The 14,455-nt window shown below is 44.2% G+C and overlaps 1 protein-coding gene across 6 annotated transcripts in view; it reads right to left on the bottom strand.

Moving 5' to 3' along the window:
• The window catches only part of SV2B (synaptic vesicle glycoprotein 2B), a 102,391-nt gene that overhangs the window by 48,402 nt on the left and 39,534 nt on the right, over positions 1–14,455 (bottom strand). The window lies entirely within an intron of this gene.

Below are 14,455 nucleotides of genomic sequence, written 5' to 3'. Positions count from 1 at the left end.
GGCATATAAAGGCTATCAAATGGTTGGAGACCATGATTACCCTACTGATGTCCCAACTTGTGGCTGACACTGTCTTGAATCATAGTATGTCATTCCTAGAAAGCTACAGCACTGGTTTCCATAGAGGACATCATGGTGTTGAGTGGTGCTGATTGATCAGTTCCCTTGCCTTTAAGTCACTAGAGGACTCCAACGAGATACTGCTGAATCGGAATTAATTTGCAAACTGGATACAATTAATTTAGGCTTGAATAGAGACTGGGAGTGGATGGGTCATTACACAAAGTAAAACTATTTCCCCTTGTTTATTCCCCCACCCCACCCCCACTGTTCTTCAGACATTCTTGTCAACTGCTGGAAATGGCCCACCTTGATTATCACTACAAAAAGTCGTGCATCCCTCCCCCACCCCCCTGCTCTCCTGCTGGTAATAGCTCACCTTAAGTGATCACTCTCATTACAGTGTGTATGGTAACACCCATTGTTTCATGTTTTCTATGTATATAAATCTCCCCACTGTATTTTCCACTGAATGCATCCGATGAAGTGAGCTGTAGCTCATGAAAGCTTATGCTCAAATAAATTTGTTAGTCTCTAAGGTGCCACAAATACTCCTTTTCTTTTTCAGAGGAATATCTGTCTGCCAACTTGGAGCCCAGCCTTCATGATATTTAGGCACTCATCATCATCTTAATGAAAGAAAAAGGGAGCTACACTTTTTCTTTTTAAGCCAGATCGCAGATGTCATTTTATTATATGGATTTTTTTTAAATGTATCCCCATCTGGACAAAAAGACCTGACAGATGCAGTGCATGCAGAGAGAAATTCTTCTCCCACCCACCCATGCCCCACTTATTCCATTTCGAGCAGCCACTGGAGGAGAAGTTTTCTCAGTCAGCAACAAATGAAGTTAATATGGAATCATGACCCTCTTTGGAGAAAACGGAGTGAAGCCAAATCTTTTAAAAACAACCTCAGATTTTGGACACCTGGAGTCAATTATTTTTCAAGTGGATTTCAGCCAGTTGGCTCTCTTGTGCCTTTTCCCATTCTTACAAAGAGCTGAAAACAAGGTTTTTGAAAGAAGGAGTCAGTTAGTAAATAAATATACAGTATAATCATGCTATAAGAGCTACTATAGGTCAGATGTGGTATAAGATTGGTTTTCATTTTAAGCTTTCAGGTACAAACCTAAATATATAAAATATAAACGAACCATCAACTGACGTATCTATATAATCTGTAACCTGTGAGCACTATTATTTTGTGTGTGTATATGTATATAAACACTTATGCACACTTTGTATTTGTGTGTGTGTGTGTATACACACGCACACACATACATTTGTATGGCATGCAAAGGTGATATTCAACATAACAATGCAAACTCTGCACTTCAGAATATTACTCTCATCATGTGGGCTCTGTGCAAATGCTATAAAGCTGAAATTACGTACACACAATTCTGATAGGAAATGCAGTAAAGCCAACATTGTCAAATGCTCTGAAGGGGGCCACTCACGTCATGCTAGGAAAAGGCATTACGGTCAAAGTAGCGTCGAAAATATCATTTGGATTAAAACAGAGTCTGCATGTAGAGCAAGGTCTTTCTATACTACATTGAAAAGAGTTCCCTTGAGCACAAATGGGGATCCTCCAAGCAGTTCCATGTGTTTATGCAAAGCCCTGTGATTCCTGCTGTGTTATGTTTACACCCGAATCAGGAGTTTCATGCAGAGTAAAACAGCTTTTGCTCCTGTTGCTCTGGTGTCCTGTAACAGATCTGCTTTCTAGCTCATCTAGGGCCCCACTCTTCAAATCTGCTTATGGAGCCTACTAACTGTGGGAGGCACCAGCTTGCTGGTCATGGGCACACAATCGGAAAGAGACAGGTCCCAATATAGACAGTTACTACTGTTTCTACTGCCATATTTGTGGTATGCCAATCAAGATCTCCCTTCAAATCTACATTAACTTTGATCTATGATTTCCCTATAAGTGGCATCACTAGCCTTCCCAGCAGCAGGTAATAACCTTGTGGCATGGTAGGTGTGCCAATAAGGCCCCTGTAACTGAGTCTCCACCAGTGCACAGGTACGGTTATACCCACTGGTCCCTGCTGACACAAGAATCATCTCACTTCAGCCAGTCACTGATGAACAAGTGGTTTGACTCTTGTGTCTTGCAACAAACCAGCTGCTCTGTATTAAGTGCTGATAAAAGCTTGTCCCCACGTTTAGTGCTGGACAGTACGCCACGGTGGATCATCCAGCAGGGTTATACACTACATGACCTTCTAGTTTGCAAGCATCCTTCATTTCTAGAATTCAGTGCTGTTTAGGGGATTGCATTAGCATGGGGGTAGAAGGGAAGGAGGGAGGGATGGGGAGCTGCCTACCCCATCCACCCCGGGGGGAGGCAGAGAGCACAGAATGCTCCCTGTTAGTACCTTCAAGGGTGTACGCTGCTCCAAAGGGCGGAGGGAAGGAGGTGTGAGCATGGCCTTGCACACCTTCTTCACCAGCCATGCTGGGGATGAGCATGCTTCACTATCCTCCCCATGGCACAGTTCTTCTGGGAGCTACGTTAGTTGCAACCAGCTCTGTACTCCTCCCAGTCAGGCACAATCCAGCCATTTATAGGGGCCACTCGCAGTGCAAGGAATATAGAAAATAAGAATCTTTTGAAATGAAAGAGGCCAGGATGCTGAGCTCGGTCTCTCTGCTCCTTCTAACCGTGTGCAGCCTGCAGTATGTGTTTCATTAAATGTATGGCATATACATAGGCCGCTTTCTCATTATGGGGAAGGGGGGGGGGGTATCAGTATCTCTCCGTGGACACTGTCAGAGCATCTATCTTTGCTTCAGCTCCCATGACATTTGTCGCTGCATTCAGCACATTTCCTTTCCTTTTGCTGAGTCACCCCATACATCTTCCATTAGGTTAAAAAGGCAGCCGGGGCATTTTCCAGGACCGTGAAAAACCAATCAATGAAAGAAAAAGCCAAAAAGAGCAGCACGCCAATCAGGTCAGAAAGATCAAGCAACTCGAGAGCAGGCTGCAGTAAAGAGAAGTATTTGCATCCACTCTGGATGTGTTTATATGCAAAGAAGTTAATATACTGACAGCCCAGCGGAGGCATTTCACAGGCTTTACATCTCGAGTTTCATTGCTAAAGGGCTGCCAGTGTGGGTTAAAAAAAATCCCCAGACTCCTTTGGAGTCTTAAAAAACCATCTTGCTTATGAAATAACCTTTTCCATTACACAAAGGTTCACTCCCAGGGTGGATATTATTCTCTTTGAGGCAGTGAAAATTTAGCTCCACGGAGAATATTTTCTTCTAAAAAGAAGGGGGAAGGGTTTTTAAATGGGAACAATCTGTTCTGGTACAAAGAATCAGGAAGAACATGAGCCCCTGCTGTTGAATTGTTCAAGGGGCCTTTGTGGGCAGGTTATGTTTCAAAGTGACCTCAAGTCTCAGCCTGTCAAATCAAAGAAAGAGACCTGGGCAGTGTTTCAGTTGCCACTTTTCTTTTCTGAAAACAAGACATTGCTTCCTGCAGATTGTTGTAAAGGCGAACTGTAAAGCTTTCTTTGTAAATGAAATTATAATAATAATAATAATTAACGAACTTTTCAAGAGTCCAGATCAGCAACAGACTTTAAGATACCAAATCAGCCACAGGCCCAAGATGCCTGAATACCATTAAAATTTATACCAAGACTTTAACATTACAAATAGATACCTTTGACAACAAAAAAGCTGGAAATCATTTCCTCCTTTCCTAAGATGCCACAACATGAGCTGAGGATTCTGTGTGTCACCCAGAATCACAGGAGACAGGGGAGCACCCAGACCATCACCCTGCCAGGTCAGGATTGTTCCCTACCGTATGGCACCCCTTACATCAATGGCATTGTCAGGTATGCAGGAAATTAATGCCGCTCTAGTGATATTATCAGCTGTTGAAGTGAGAACGTGAACCATATAATTCAGGTCTTGGCAGATAAAAAGCTTTTCAGTTCATATTTATTCTGCAGAACGCAGGGCTGTTGGCTGCACAGAGCCCGATCTGGACGGCAAGGGCAGTGGCACATGGGTCATTGTCTTACTCAACAGCTATACGGTAGCCCCTGCCTTTGCCTTCACTCCCCCAGATTGCAGACACACCCAGCACACACTCTCCTCTCCTGCGGCATGGAGTAATGCAGCACACACCCTTCCGGAGCAGGGAACTTGTGCTCTTTCCCTGCAGCTTGCACACCCTCCTGGGAGCAGGGAAATCTCTCTCCCTGCAACCTGCAGGTGGTCCCCTCTCTCCCACACTCTTGCTGTCTCTCTGACACTGCAGCCTCTGCTAACAACTTCACTCTGCTTTAATGTGTATCCAGCCAGCAGCTGGCTGTATTCTCCTTTGGAACCTTCCTCTGTCACATGGTACTGGCCAGGCACTTTCATAACCAGTGACTGGTTTCCACGAATGTCAGGACAGAGAAGATACTGGGGCATCGTATATTTAATCTACTCCCAAATTGTCAGTGTGCATTGAGGACCCAATCCTACTCCTATTTACATCAATAGCAAAATTCACCGCTGGGTTCAGTGGGTGCTGGCTCTAGCCCCAGCTATTCTAAGCAGCTGCCTGTCAGGAGTCCTGTTAGCAGCTTCTTGTTTCACTCTGCCCCGGAGGAGATGTTGAGCCGTGAGACTGTTCCATGGGGGAAGGAGGAGTTGTCATTTCAGTGATTTATTGACTGCTCTCAGTTTAACCAGGGCAGCCCTTCAGTTATGCCACTGAGAGTCTTTCATGTCTCAGCAGCAAACACATAATCCAAGCAAAGTTACAGGTAATTCTATCTTTTCCTTGGGATATGTCCACCAGTAACTTACCCTGCAATTTTCCAGTACTTACATGATACATGGATCTAGACTGTTCTCAGTGGTAGCAGATGACAGAACGAGGAGTAATGGTCTCAAGTTGCAGTGGGGGAGGTTTAGGTTGGATATTAGGAAAAACTTTTTCACTAGGAGGGTGGTGAAGCACTGGAATGGGTTACCTAGGGAGGTGGTGGAATCTCCTTCCTTAGAGGTTTTCAAGGTCAGGCTTGACCAAGCCCTGGCTGGGATGATTTAGTTGGGGATTGGTCCTGCTTTGAGCAGGGGGTTGGACTAGATGACCTCCTGAGGTCCCTTCCAACCCTGATATTCTATGATTCTATGATACTTACCCTGGAATTACCCTCTACCTCTGTACACTCTGTACTACTTACCTTTCGATTACCACTTGCTACTTGCTAACATATCTAGCCCTCTACCTTACGTTTTTCCATAGTACTCATCACCCAAGTATCTAAGCACTACTACAAGTTTAAATGCTGCCTACTCTACAAATACCCCTCTTAGCTACCCCACTTACCATGCGATTTCTGAGACTCTCTGCACCACTTACCCTATTTTTACTCCCACCTCTGCGGAGCATAATTTACTCTAGGCCTGAGTCTGCAACCCTTACTCACGCTGAGGTGTATTTACTCACACGAGTAGTCCCATTTAGTAGTTGTATGACTCATTGGAAGGATTCCAGAATGGGATCTTCTATAATTATTCCTTGTACCAGGACACTGGGGCCTTGAGGTGCATGCACACATCCCAGTGTGTCTGTTAATGGCCTTGAGCCCTTTAAAACTGCCAGCTATAGTCACAGGATACATGACTAGGTAGGTGCAAGCATGAGACTTACAGGAAACGAGAGAGAAGGGGTCCTGCCTTTCAGACAGGAACAGCAGAGAGGAGGGAGCCAGGGTTAGAGAAGTCCCAGCGCAGGGAGGGCGTGTCTCTCCATAGTAGCCAGGAAGGGTTGTGAAATGGGAAGGGTGTTCTCTCCCCTCCAAGCTGGCGGGAGCTGGGAAAGCCGTAGGAGGCTGGGAGTTAGTACCAGTATCTTGAGTTAATTTGCTCCTGTTTTGGAACCTGGGTTTTACAATAAATTGAGGCTTAGGGACCTCGTACCTGGGATATTATGCCAGCTGAGGAGGGTCAATAGGTGCTGGAACTAGGGTGCAGGGGGTGCTGCAGCATGCCCTGACTTGAAGTGGTTTCTATTATATCCAGGGTTCACAGTTTGGTTCAATGGTTCTCTGCACCCCCCCACTATACACATTGTTCCTGCCTCCCTGCTGGCTGGTGAATCTGCATTCCAGCGGACACCCCTCTTCTACACACTACTTACCCTCTAAACATACTGCACAATAACCTTTGCTATGTATTCTATTCAGTATTTACACTCCAGTTACCTCCCCACCAAACACTAGGTACCATCCAATTATCCTGACTCTACACAAAACGTATCCTTCATTAAGTCCCGCCTCTGCATGCTATAATTTACTCTGAAATTACCCCTCCTCTACAAACTACTTACTCTGCACTACATTACTGCACATCCAGGAGCTACTTCGTCTGTGACCAAATGTTGCCTGTTTATCCTGTGAGCAAGGTACCTTCTAATTTGTACTCTGCAACTTACAATGTTACCACAAGTTCTTATATATGTCACATTGATATAAGAGTAAATGGTAGTAGGACCTTTTCTGGGGATTGTCCTGTTTTCTCTAGCCTCTTATTCACCAAAGATCAGATGCTTCCCTCCCCACTTCATCATGTAGCCATAGGTTAAAGGAATAAGGTAGGTCTTGGGGTAATCCCTCTTGGCAGATTGCCAGGGAAGAAAGACGCAGGAGAGTATGGCTGAGAATAGAATGGACAAGAAGAGACAAGAGATCTATATTTCCCTGTCCCGGGAGCACAGGAACTGAAAAGCTTGTGTGTGTGTGTACATGCATACTCTGGAGAGGGGGACAAGACCTGAAAGGAGACATTCAGATCATTTCCCTTCTTTTCCCAGATAGGATGCAGGGAGGGAGATGCTAAGGGGCAGGTAGAAGGACTCAGAAATATTGTCATAGGATCTTTAGCAGCCAGCATAATCCCCACAAGCAGATGGTAGCTCAGTTTAGCATTCTGCCTGAAGGACAGTTCCTTCAGCAAAGCAACCACCCCTTCCCCGCCCCCACCCCTGCTTTCTGCTGACAGCATTGGGAAGGAGCCCAAATCCTACAGTGGCCATAAGGACACTGCATTCGCAGAGCAGGTTGTTAAACAAGCCTGGGAGGAAATTCTTCTCCTTGACTAGGAGAAAGGGAGTTGTGCAGTTATGTTTTTCTGATGTTCCAACCTGAATGTGAATATTAATGTGGACGCAATTAATGAATCCATTTATATTAACCCGGGACCAGATTCTGAGAAATCCTGAGCTCCCGCTTCTCCCATTGGACAATATCCTGGACTTCAGGGATACTAAATTTAGAGGGGTATTATTGTGGTGGTGGCAGGATACCTAAGTGAGACTGAGTGCTGTACGTCTACCTACGTGTGACAGGAAGAATGGTTCAGCAGTTGGTGGCATTAGCTTGAGGGCTGGGCAGACCAAGTTCAATTCTCTACTCCGGCACAAATGCCCTGTGTGATCTTGAGCAATTCACTTACACCCAGCTCCTCAAAGGCATTGAAATCAAGGGGCGTTAGGCTCCAAAATATCTTTGATCTGGGGCGTAGTGTCCCTGTGCCTCAGCTCCCCGTTTGTAAAATGAGGATATTAGTACTTTGCTACCTCACAGAGGTGTTGTGAGGAGAAATACATTACGAAGCTTGTGAGCATGGACCGTGAGTTATGTGGGCCCGTGGTGCCCGTGCTCCACCAATATTCAGGAACATGGGCCCAGCTCCACAAATGTTTAGGGCTCTGCTGCCAGGATGCCGCTGCCGGCCTGGCATCCGGGGTCCTGGCTGCCGCCCAGAATTCCTTTGCCGGCCCCGCATCCGGGGTCCACTACCCCCTTACCCCCTATCTGGGTTCCACCTTCCAGACACATGGCCCTGCTCCCATGTGGGGGGCGGGACTTGGACCTGTTCAGTGTACCACCAAAAATTATACAAACCTGGCATCTATGCTTGTGAGGTGCTCAAATGCCATGGTAACGGGGGGCCGAGGGGACATAGACACTAAGTCCATAGATAGCAAGAGATAGTCCCTACCCAAAAGAGTTTACAGCCTAACCAGACAAGATAAACAACCAAGGGAAGAAAGGAAGCACTGTTGTCCCCCTTTCACAGCAGGGGAGTAGGTTCACAGAGAGATAAACAATTAGCCCAGGGTCACACAGAAAATCTGTGCCAGAACGGCAAATTGAAGCCAAACCTCCCAAGTCTCAATCCAACGACTTAACCACAAGACCACCCTTCCTCTCTCTTTGGAGGGACACACTCGGTAGACCCATTAAAATGTCAGCTCTCTCTGAAGTCATTTTCTCTGTAATATGTTGCACATGCAGCATGCGTGACAGTGTGGTAAAAAGGTTTAATTGGAACAACTTGCAGAACTGTCTTAGTCCATCCCTTGGGAGTAATGCAGCCAGCCCAAGCCCATGATGGTAAAGTCTTCAGCCCCCACTCCACCATTCTCTCTTCCTCTCTCTTACGCTCACATACTTCTCGCCTCTCTTTCAGGGGTTCTCTTCCATATGCTCTATATAAAACTTCCAGCCCTCCCGGGGAGACCACAGCCCAGGCGTAGGTATCTGAAGCACGCTTTCCTCTTCTCTGTTTTCTCTCTACTGAATTTGATTACTTCATACAGAATTTTATTCATTGATGTAAAAACGTTTCTGCCCAAACCAGATTAATGACCTGCACCATCTTAATTTCAGGAGGGGCCTTGGGAAATGGCAAGGCTGTGGGGGGGGAAACACCCCTGCTGCATGATTCTCATGAGCTCCTTTGCCCCGGGAATAGGAAAGCCCAGCAGAATTAACGTATATTAGTTAATATTCTGAGTAATTATTTTTTTATCTCACTTGAAACCCAGTAATCTTTGGAGGACCTCCTTAATCCCTCAGGCCATTTATTTGATTTTGCTGGAATAAAAAGAAACAGACTATTTACCTTCTTGTGTGCATTGTAATATTTTCTTTTCTGTACACTGTGGCCCTTGTTTGGTAAGTAGCATGACTCTGCCCTTAGCTCCAGCCATGTAACCTCATTGACTGCAGGGTGTACAACTGGATTTAAGGACAGAATATGGTCCTGTATAAGGATTGAGTCTAAAGGGGGCTTTACTGAAGGGAGTAGTGTACAGAGGAGCCTTGTTTTTCTGGCCTTTAAGGAGATATGTGTAGCCTTTCTGCTTTTCTGTGTGGGAAATATGAGGGTGACTTTTGAACAGGCAGGTTTGCTTTAAAACTAAGCCCTAGGATTTGTGCAAACACAGCACTTGGGGAAAAAAACCTGGTGGTTTGTAGGAAAGGCTGGCTCTGTCTTTGGGAAAATAACCCCCACTTGGTCCTTTTATTTCCACCGCCATTAAAGCCCACAAAGCAGATTGACTCATCTTTCTGGCTAAAGATGGCCCATAACTGGAACCTAGACTCTAAACCCTTTCAAACGTGAGCATGTTTGGTAGAAAAGAAGTTGGATTCAAATCCTATTTTGGAACAATTTCTTGAAAGCACAGCCTAGGAGGTATCAGCACCACCAAATCTGAAGCTGATCTGGCCTCAAAACCCATGAATCTACACCAAATCCTAACGCATATCCAGCTCCCAACATGGCTTCCTTATTCATTCCTTAGTACCAGCCATGGAAAGCTTTGTGTATTTCCACTATTGCCCATAGTGAATAAACATCAATCCCTGTGTCAGCAAAGAGGAGGGCATTGCTTAAGAGAAATATGTGACATATCCTCCCGCCCAGAGACTGCATCACCTCTGTAGTCCTCCTCACAGAATAGCACTCGCAATTATTATTTGACTAAACCCTGAGGACCTTACTCAATCAAACTCCCATTGCTCTCAGGGTAGGCTACCCCAAGAGCAATGGGAGTTTGATTGAGTAAGGTCCTCAGGGTTTAGTCAAATAATAATTGCTAGTGGTATTCTGTGAGCAGCAGTTTTGTCCGCTGGCAATAGAAAAGTATTCTAGGAAAGCATAAGAAAAGTCAAAGGCCGTCCTACACTCTACAGATTTAGTTGCAAGTGAATGGACCCCCTCCTGATGGATAAATAAGACCACAACCTCTATGTAAATGAGGCCACGCCTTCTAATGCCCTGACCACCTTTTGAAGACCCGTACACAAAACTCAACAGCTGCCGCAGAGCTGAGCAATATCCAGGAGGAAAATTGTTCATCTCATTTGGGTAAAAGGATCTTAGGAGGAGAAAACCAAGGTGACCACTGAAAATTCACAGATGTTTTATGGCCTGTATTATGCAGGAGGTCAGACTATACAATCACAGTTGTTCTGGATTTACAATCTATGACTCTGTGAAAACACTGAAATCTTCATAGCTACATCAGCTATCATTATCTGTGGTCCCCTATCATGGATCTAGATCTCAAGATTAGCTTGGATTATCTCCTCCTATAGTGTTGCTACACGATTGTTTAGCATTTAATGCAAGTTGAATAATAATCATATCATACAAGCCAAGGTATTTTATGCATCAATTTGCTTTGTTAGTCACCCATTGAATGTTCCCCGTAATCATCATGCATCAGGCTCCAGGTCAAACTCAGCTGGGTTTATCACAAAGCTGTACTATGGTGGGGGGGGAGGGAGTTGATTGTTAATGAAATGACTTTTCTTCCTTGATTGGCTTCATAGAAGAAGTGTGATTATTCCTGGGGGGTTACAAATGAAGAGATGGTTGGTGCAGCAGGAGAGGACGGGATTCCAAGGCATATAGATCGACATGAGGAAAGGACACAAAGTGAGCAGGGTAGCAAGATATAAGAGCAGAGATATAAAGGGGGATAAGTTTGTGTGGAGCCTTGAAGGTGAGAATAAGAAGAATGAATTTGATGCAGAAGGAAACCAGCGAAGAGGCTTTGAAGATGGAAGTGACGTGGTCCTGAGCAGCGAGCAAAGAAGAGGATTTTAGAAGTGGTAGTCTAGATAGATTGGAAGGGAATAGGATAGGAAGAGAAGAGATTAGGTGGGACATGATCAGGGCATGGACAAGGATTTCAGCCTTTTGGGCTGATGGCAAGGATGGATTCCTGGCCAAAATATAGAGGGAAAAGTGGAAAGATCTGGAGAAAGCCTGAATGTGATAACAGATGGGAAAGAGGAATTACTGATGGAAGGAGAGTGGAGGGAAAGGGAATTAGGAGACAAGGAAGGAGGATAGGGCTGAGGATACATCTCAAATAGTTAGAGGGTAAGAATCAGAGACTGGGGTGAAGGAGGACAGGATGTTTGGTGTACGGAGGGAAGTCGCTGGACATGTAGGGAAGTGTAAAGGGGAAAATGAAAGCTCTTGGGAAATTATTGATACATAAACAGTGGAAAGAGCAATCCCTGTAGTTTAGCAATAACATGAGCTCTAAACTTCATATCTGAGTATTATATTCCCATCCCATCCTCATTAGAACTGAGCCCTTAATCCTCACTACATCTTCAAAATCACACTCCTGCTTGTCTTTTGTAATTGTATTTCACCTCCAGAAAGAGCTGGAATAATACCCATACTGAGGACACAGAAGATTTTACTAGAGAATATGTCAATGACAGATGTTCATAGAGAACTAGTGGGGGGGGGCGGAAATCAGCTCATCTAAATCACTTAAAATATGAGGGGATTGTGCCTGGCTTTTTCTAAATAGATCCCTTCTCTTCTGTTGTGAGTTTGCAGCCATTCGTTCCATGTTTCATCCACACCATCATAGGAACTGATCGCATGACACCAATGAAACAGAGCTCCTTGGGATTTTCTTATATGGTGACCTTGGGCCAGATTCTCAGATGGTGTAAATCAACATAGCTTTGTTGAAGACAATAGAGTCATGCTGATTTCAATCAGCTAAGGATCTGGCCCATGGTTTGGAAGCACTGGTGCTCCCTGATCAGGCATCATGACAGGAGTTTATAGTTAGATACAGACAGCTATTGCATAGCATATCATTTAAAAAGAGAATTCCTTTTGATTTCTCTTGACCCCTCTCAAACCCCACTAGGTTCAGAGGGGATTATGTGCTACAGTTTCTTGCATTGGATCTAGCCAGAATGTAAGTCTAAAGGAAATCATGACCTTCTAGAGATGGGCCCACATCAAAATGCCAGGTCTGAACTCCCCTGAACTTTGCATCCAGATCAGAACTTCCCCAAATTTGACTTCTTGGGCCCATCTTCTATCATCTTCCAGCTCCTCTTCCAGGGAATCTAGCTCAGGTACATGAGCTTTCTCAGCACAGTCCATGTAACTGTTTGATCTGTAGGAGGTGGGAAGCTACTTTGTCACTGATGAAAGGCATTTTTAAAAACCACAAAATAACTATGTTGTAATGGTCTGGCATTTATTTTGCATTGCATATGGCTTGATGTCATGTCACAACTTCATCACATATTCACAAAATACAGATCTTGTCATACAAAGTCAAGATCTTTGGCCATGATTATTTTACTCATCCAGTGCTCATTTTTCCTGGCTTCAGGGAGGTAAAGGAGTGTTTCTCTCCAGTCTCTCCCAGACTCAGGGGAGGAATGCTGCCATCAGGTCATTCTCCCAACTCCACATGAAGCAATGAACAAACATGAAGCAAAGGCACCAACTCCATCCATCCATTAGCTCAATGTTCCCCAAGCCACCTCATCAAGCAGAGTTCTGCTCATCCGGCTTGCAGTCATGACTAGTACTCATCGCATGCACAGATCCTTCAAAGGCCACATGCAGAACTGCAAGCTGGGTATCACTGCAGTAAAACTGTACTTATTTACCATAATTGTAATCTAGTGGTTTGAAGCAACAGATTATTCACCCACAAATCAGAGACATACTTTTCTTGCAGCTGTCCCTAAGAATGTTACCAGCTGGGACCTATATTAAGAGTCTGCTTTTAGTTTTGTCGTCATAAAATTACACCCACAAATAATTATGGCTATCATAATTGTGCCTAGGGCTTACACATTTACCGAATTTGTGGGCACAATAAGACATGGTTTGCAGATACTTAGAAATGCTATACATTGTACCCACAATTAACAGCAGGGGCAATTATTTGCAGGAGCAAAACTGCAAAATAGGGGGCTAGATTAAAAAATCAAGGCCGTAACATGCCCGTCTTTAATAGACTTCATATTTACAAGTAAGTTCTTTGAAAACTGGGCAAGGGAAGTATCTTTTGCTGTTGTTTAAATAAAAAACATAGTATTATATTAAAAATAATAAACATAAACCGGTTACCCAAGAGACGTTTTTGTATCAACTCTTTTGTTATTTGATGGACGCTGTAGTACAAGCCAGAAAAGACCCCACTGGAACTTATTAAGTAAGCTATCTGCAACACAGATTTTGTATTAGTAGCTGTGAGTCACAACTCACAAGAAAAGGACGACATTTGAAGGTCATTGACTTCATATCCTCTAGTACCAAGGAATAGTTTTTAGCACCAGAGGCAGAACCTAATGACTACTACCCTGTGATATAGATAGGCCAGGTAGGGTAACACTCCGCTGTCCAATTTAAGACTGAAGATTTGCTTTGAGACGCTGCTGTGTTTCTTATCACTACAGAATGGTGCTCGTTTAATCATTCCATACGTGTTACAGATTCGTGGGAGATCATTAGTGATGTATCCATGGCATATTGAGAAATGTAGGGAAACCAAGAGCTTGGGTAATTTAATGTACTATCAACATAGTGACAGGTTTCAGAGGAGCAGCCGTGTCAGTCTGTATTAGCAAAAAGAAAAGGAGGACTTGTGGCACCTTAGAGACTAACCAATTTATTTGAGCATGAGCTTTCATGAGCTACAGCTCACTTCATCGGATGCATACCGTGGAAACTGCAGCAGAACCTGGATTTGTGCAGGAAATGGCCCAACTTGATTATCATGCACATTGTGTAAAGAGTTGTCACTTTGGATGGGCTATCACCAGCAGGAGAGTGAATTTGTGTGGGGGGGTGGAGGGTGAGAAAACCTGGATTTGTGCTGGAAATGGCCCAACCTGATGATCACTTTAGATAAACTATTACCAGCAGGACAGTGGGGTGGGAGGAGGTATTGTTTCATATTCTCTGTGTGTATATAAAGTCTGCTGCAGTTTCCATGGTATGCATCCGATGAAGTGAGCTGTAGCTCACGAAAGCTCATGCTCAAATAAATTGGTTAGTCTCTAAGGTGCCACAAGTCCTCCTTTTCTTTTTATCAACATAATATTTATTATTTAGAGAAAACATTTTAGTTCAAAATATATTGCTGCAGAATTTATTGCGCTTGGACTGTCATGTTGTTGGATAATAAGTATTTATTATTTGGTACATTTTTATACTTTTTCTTGTACGTGCCCATCCTCTGTTTAATGAAGCAATCTTGGAATTAATTCATTACAGTAATCTGATG

Source organism: Lepidochelys kempii, chromosome 10, assembly GCF_965140285.1.
Source record: "Lepidochelys kempii isolate rLepKem1 chromosome 10, rLepKem1.hap1, whole genome shotgun sequence".
Lineage (NCBI taxonomy): Eukaryota > Metazoa > Chordata > Testudines > Cheloniidae > Lepidochelys > Lepidochelys kempii.
Note: the sequence above shows the minus strand (reverse complement) of the source record. Positions and strands in the feature narration are given on the sequence as shown.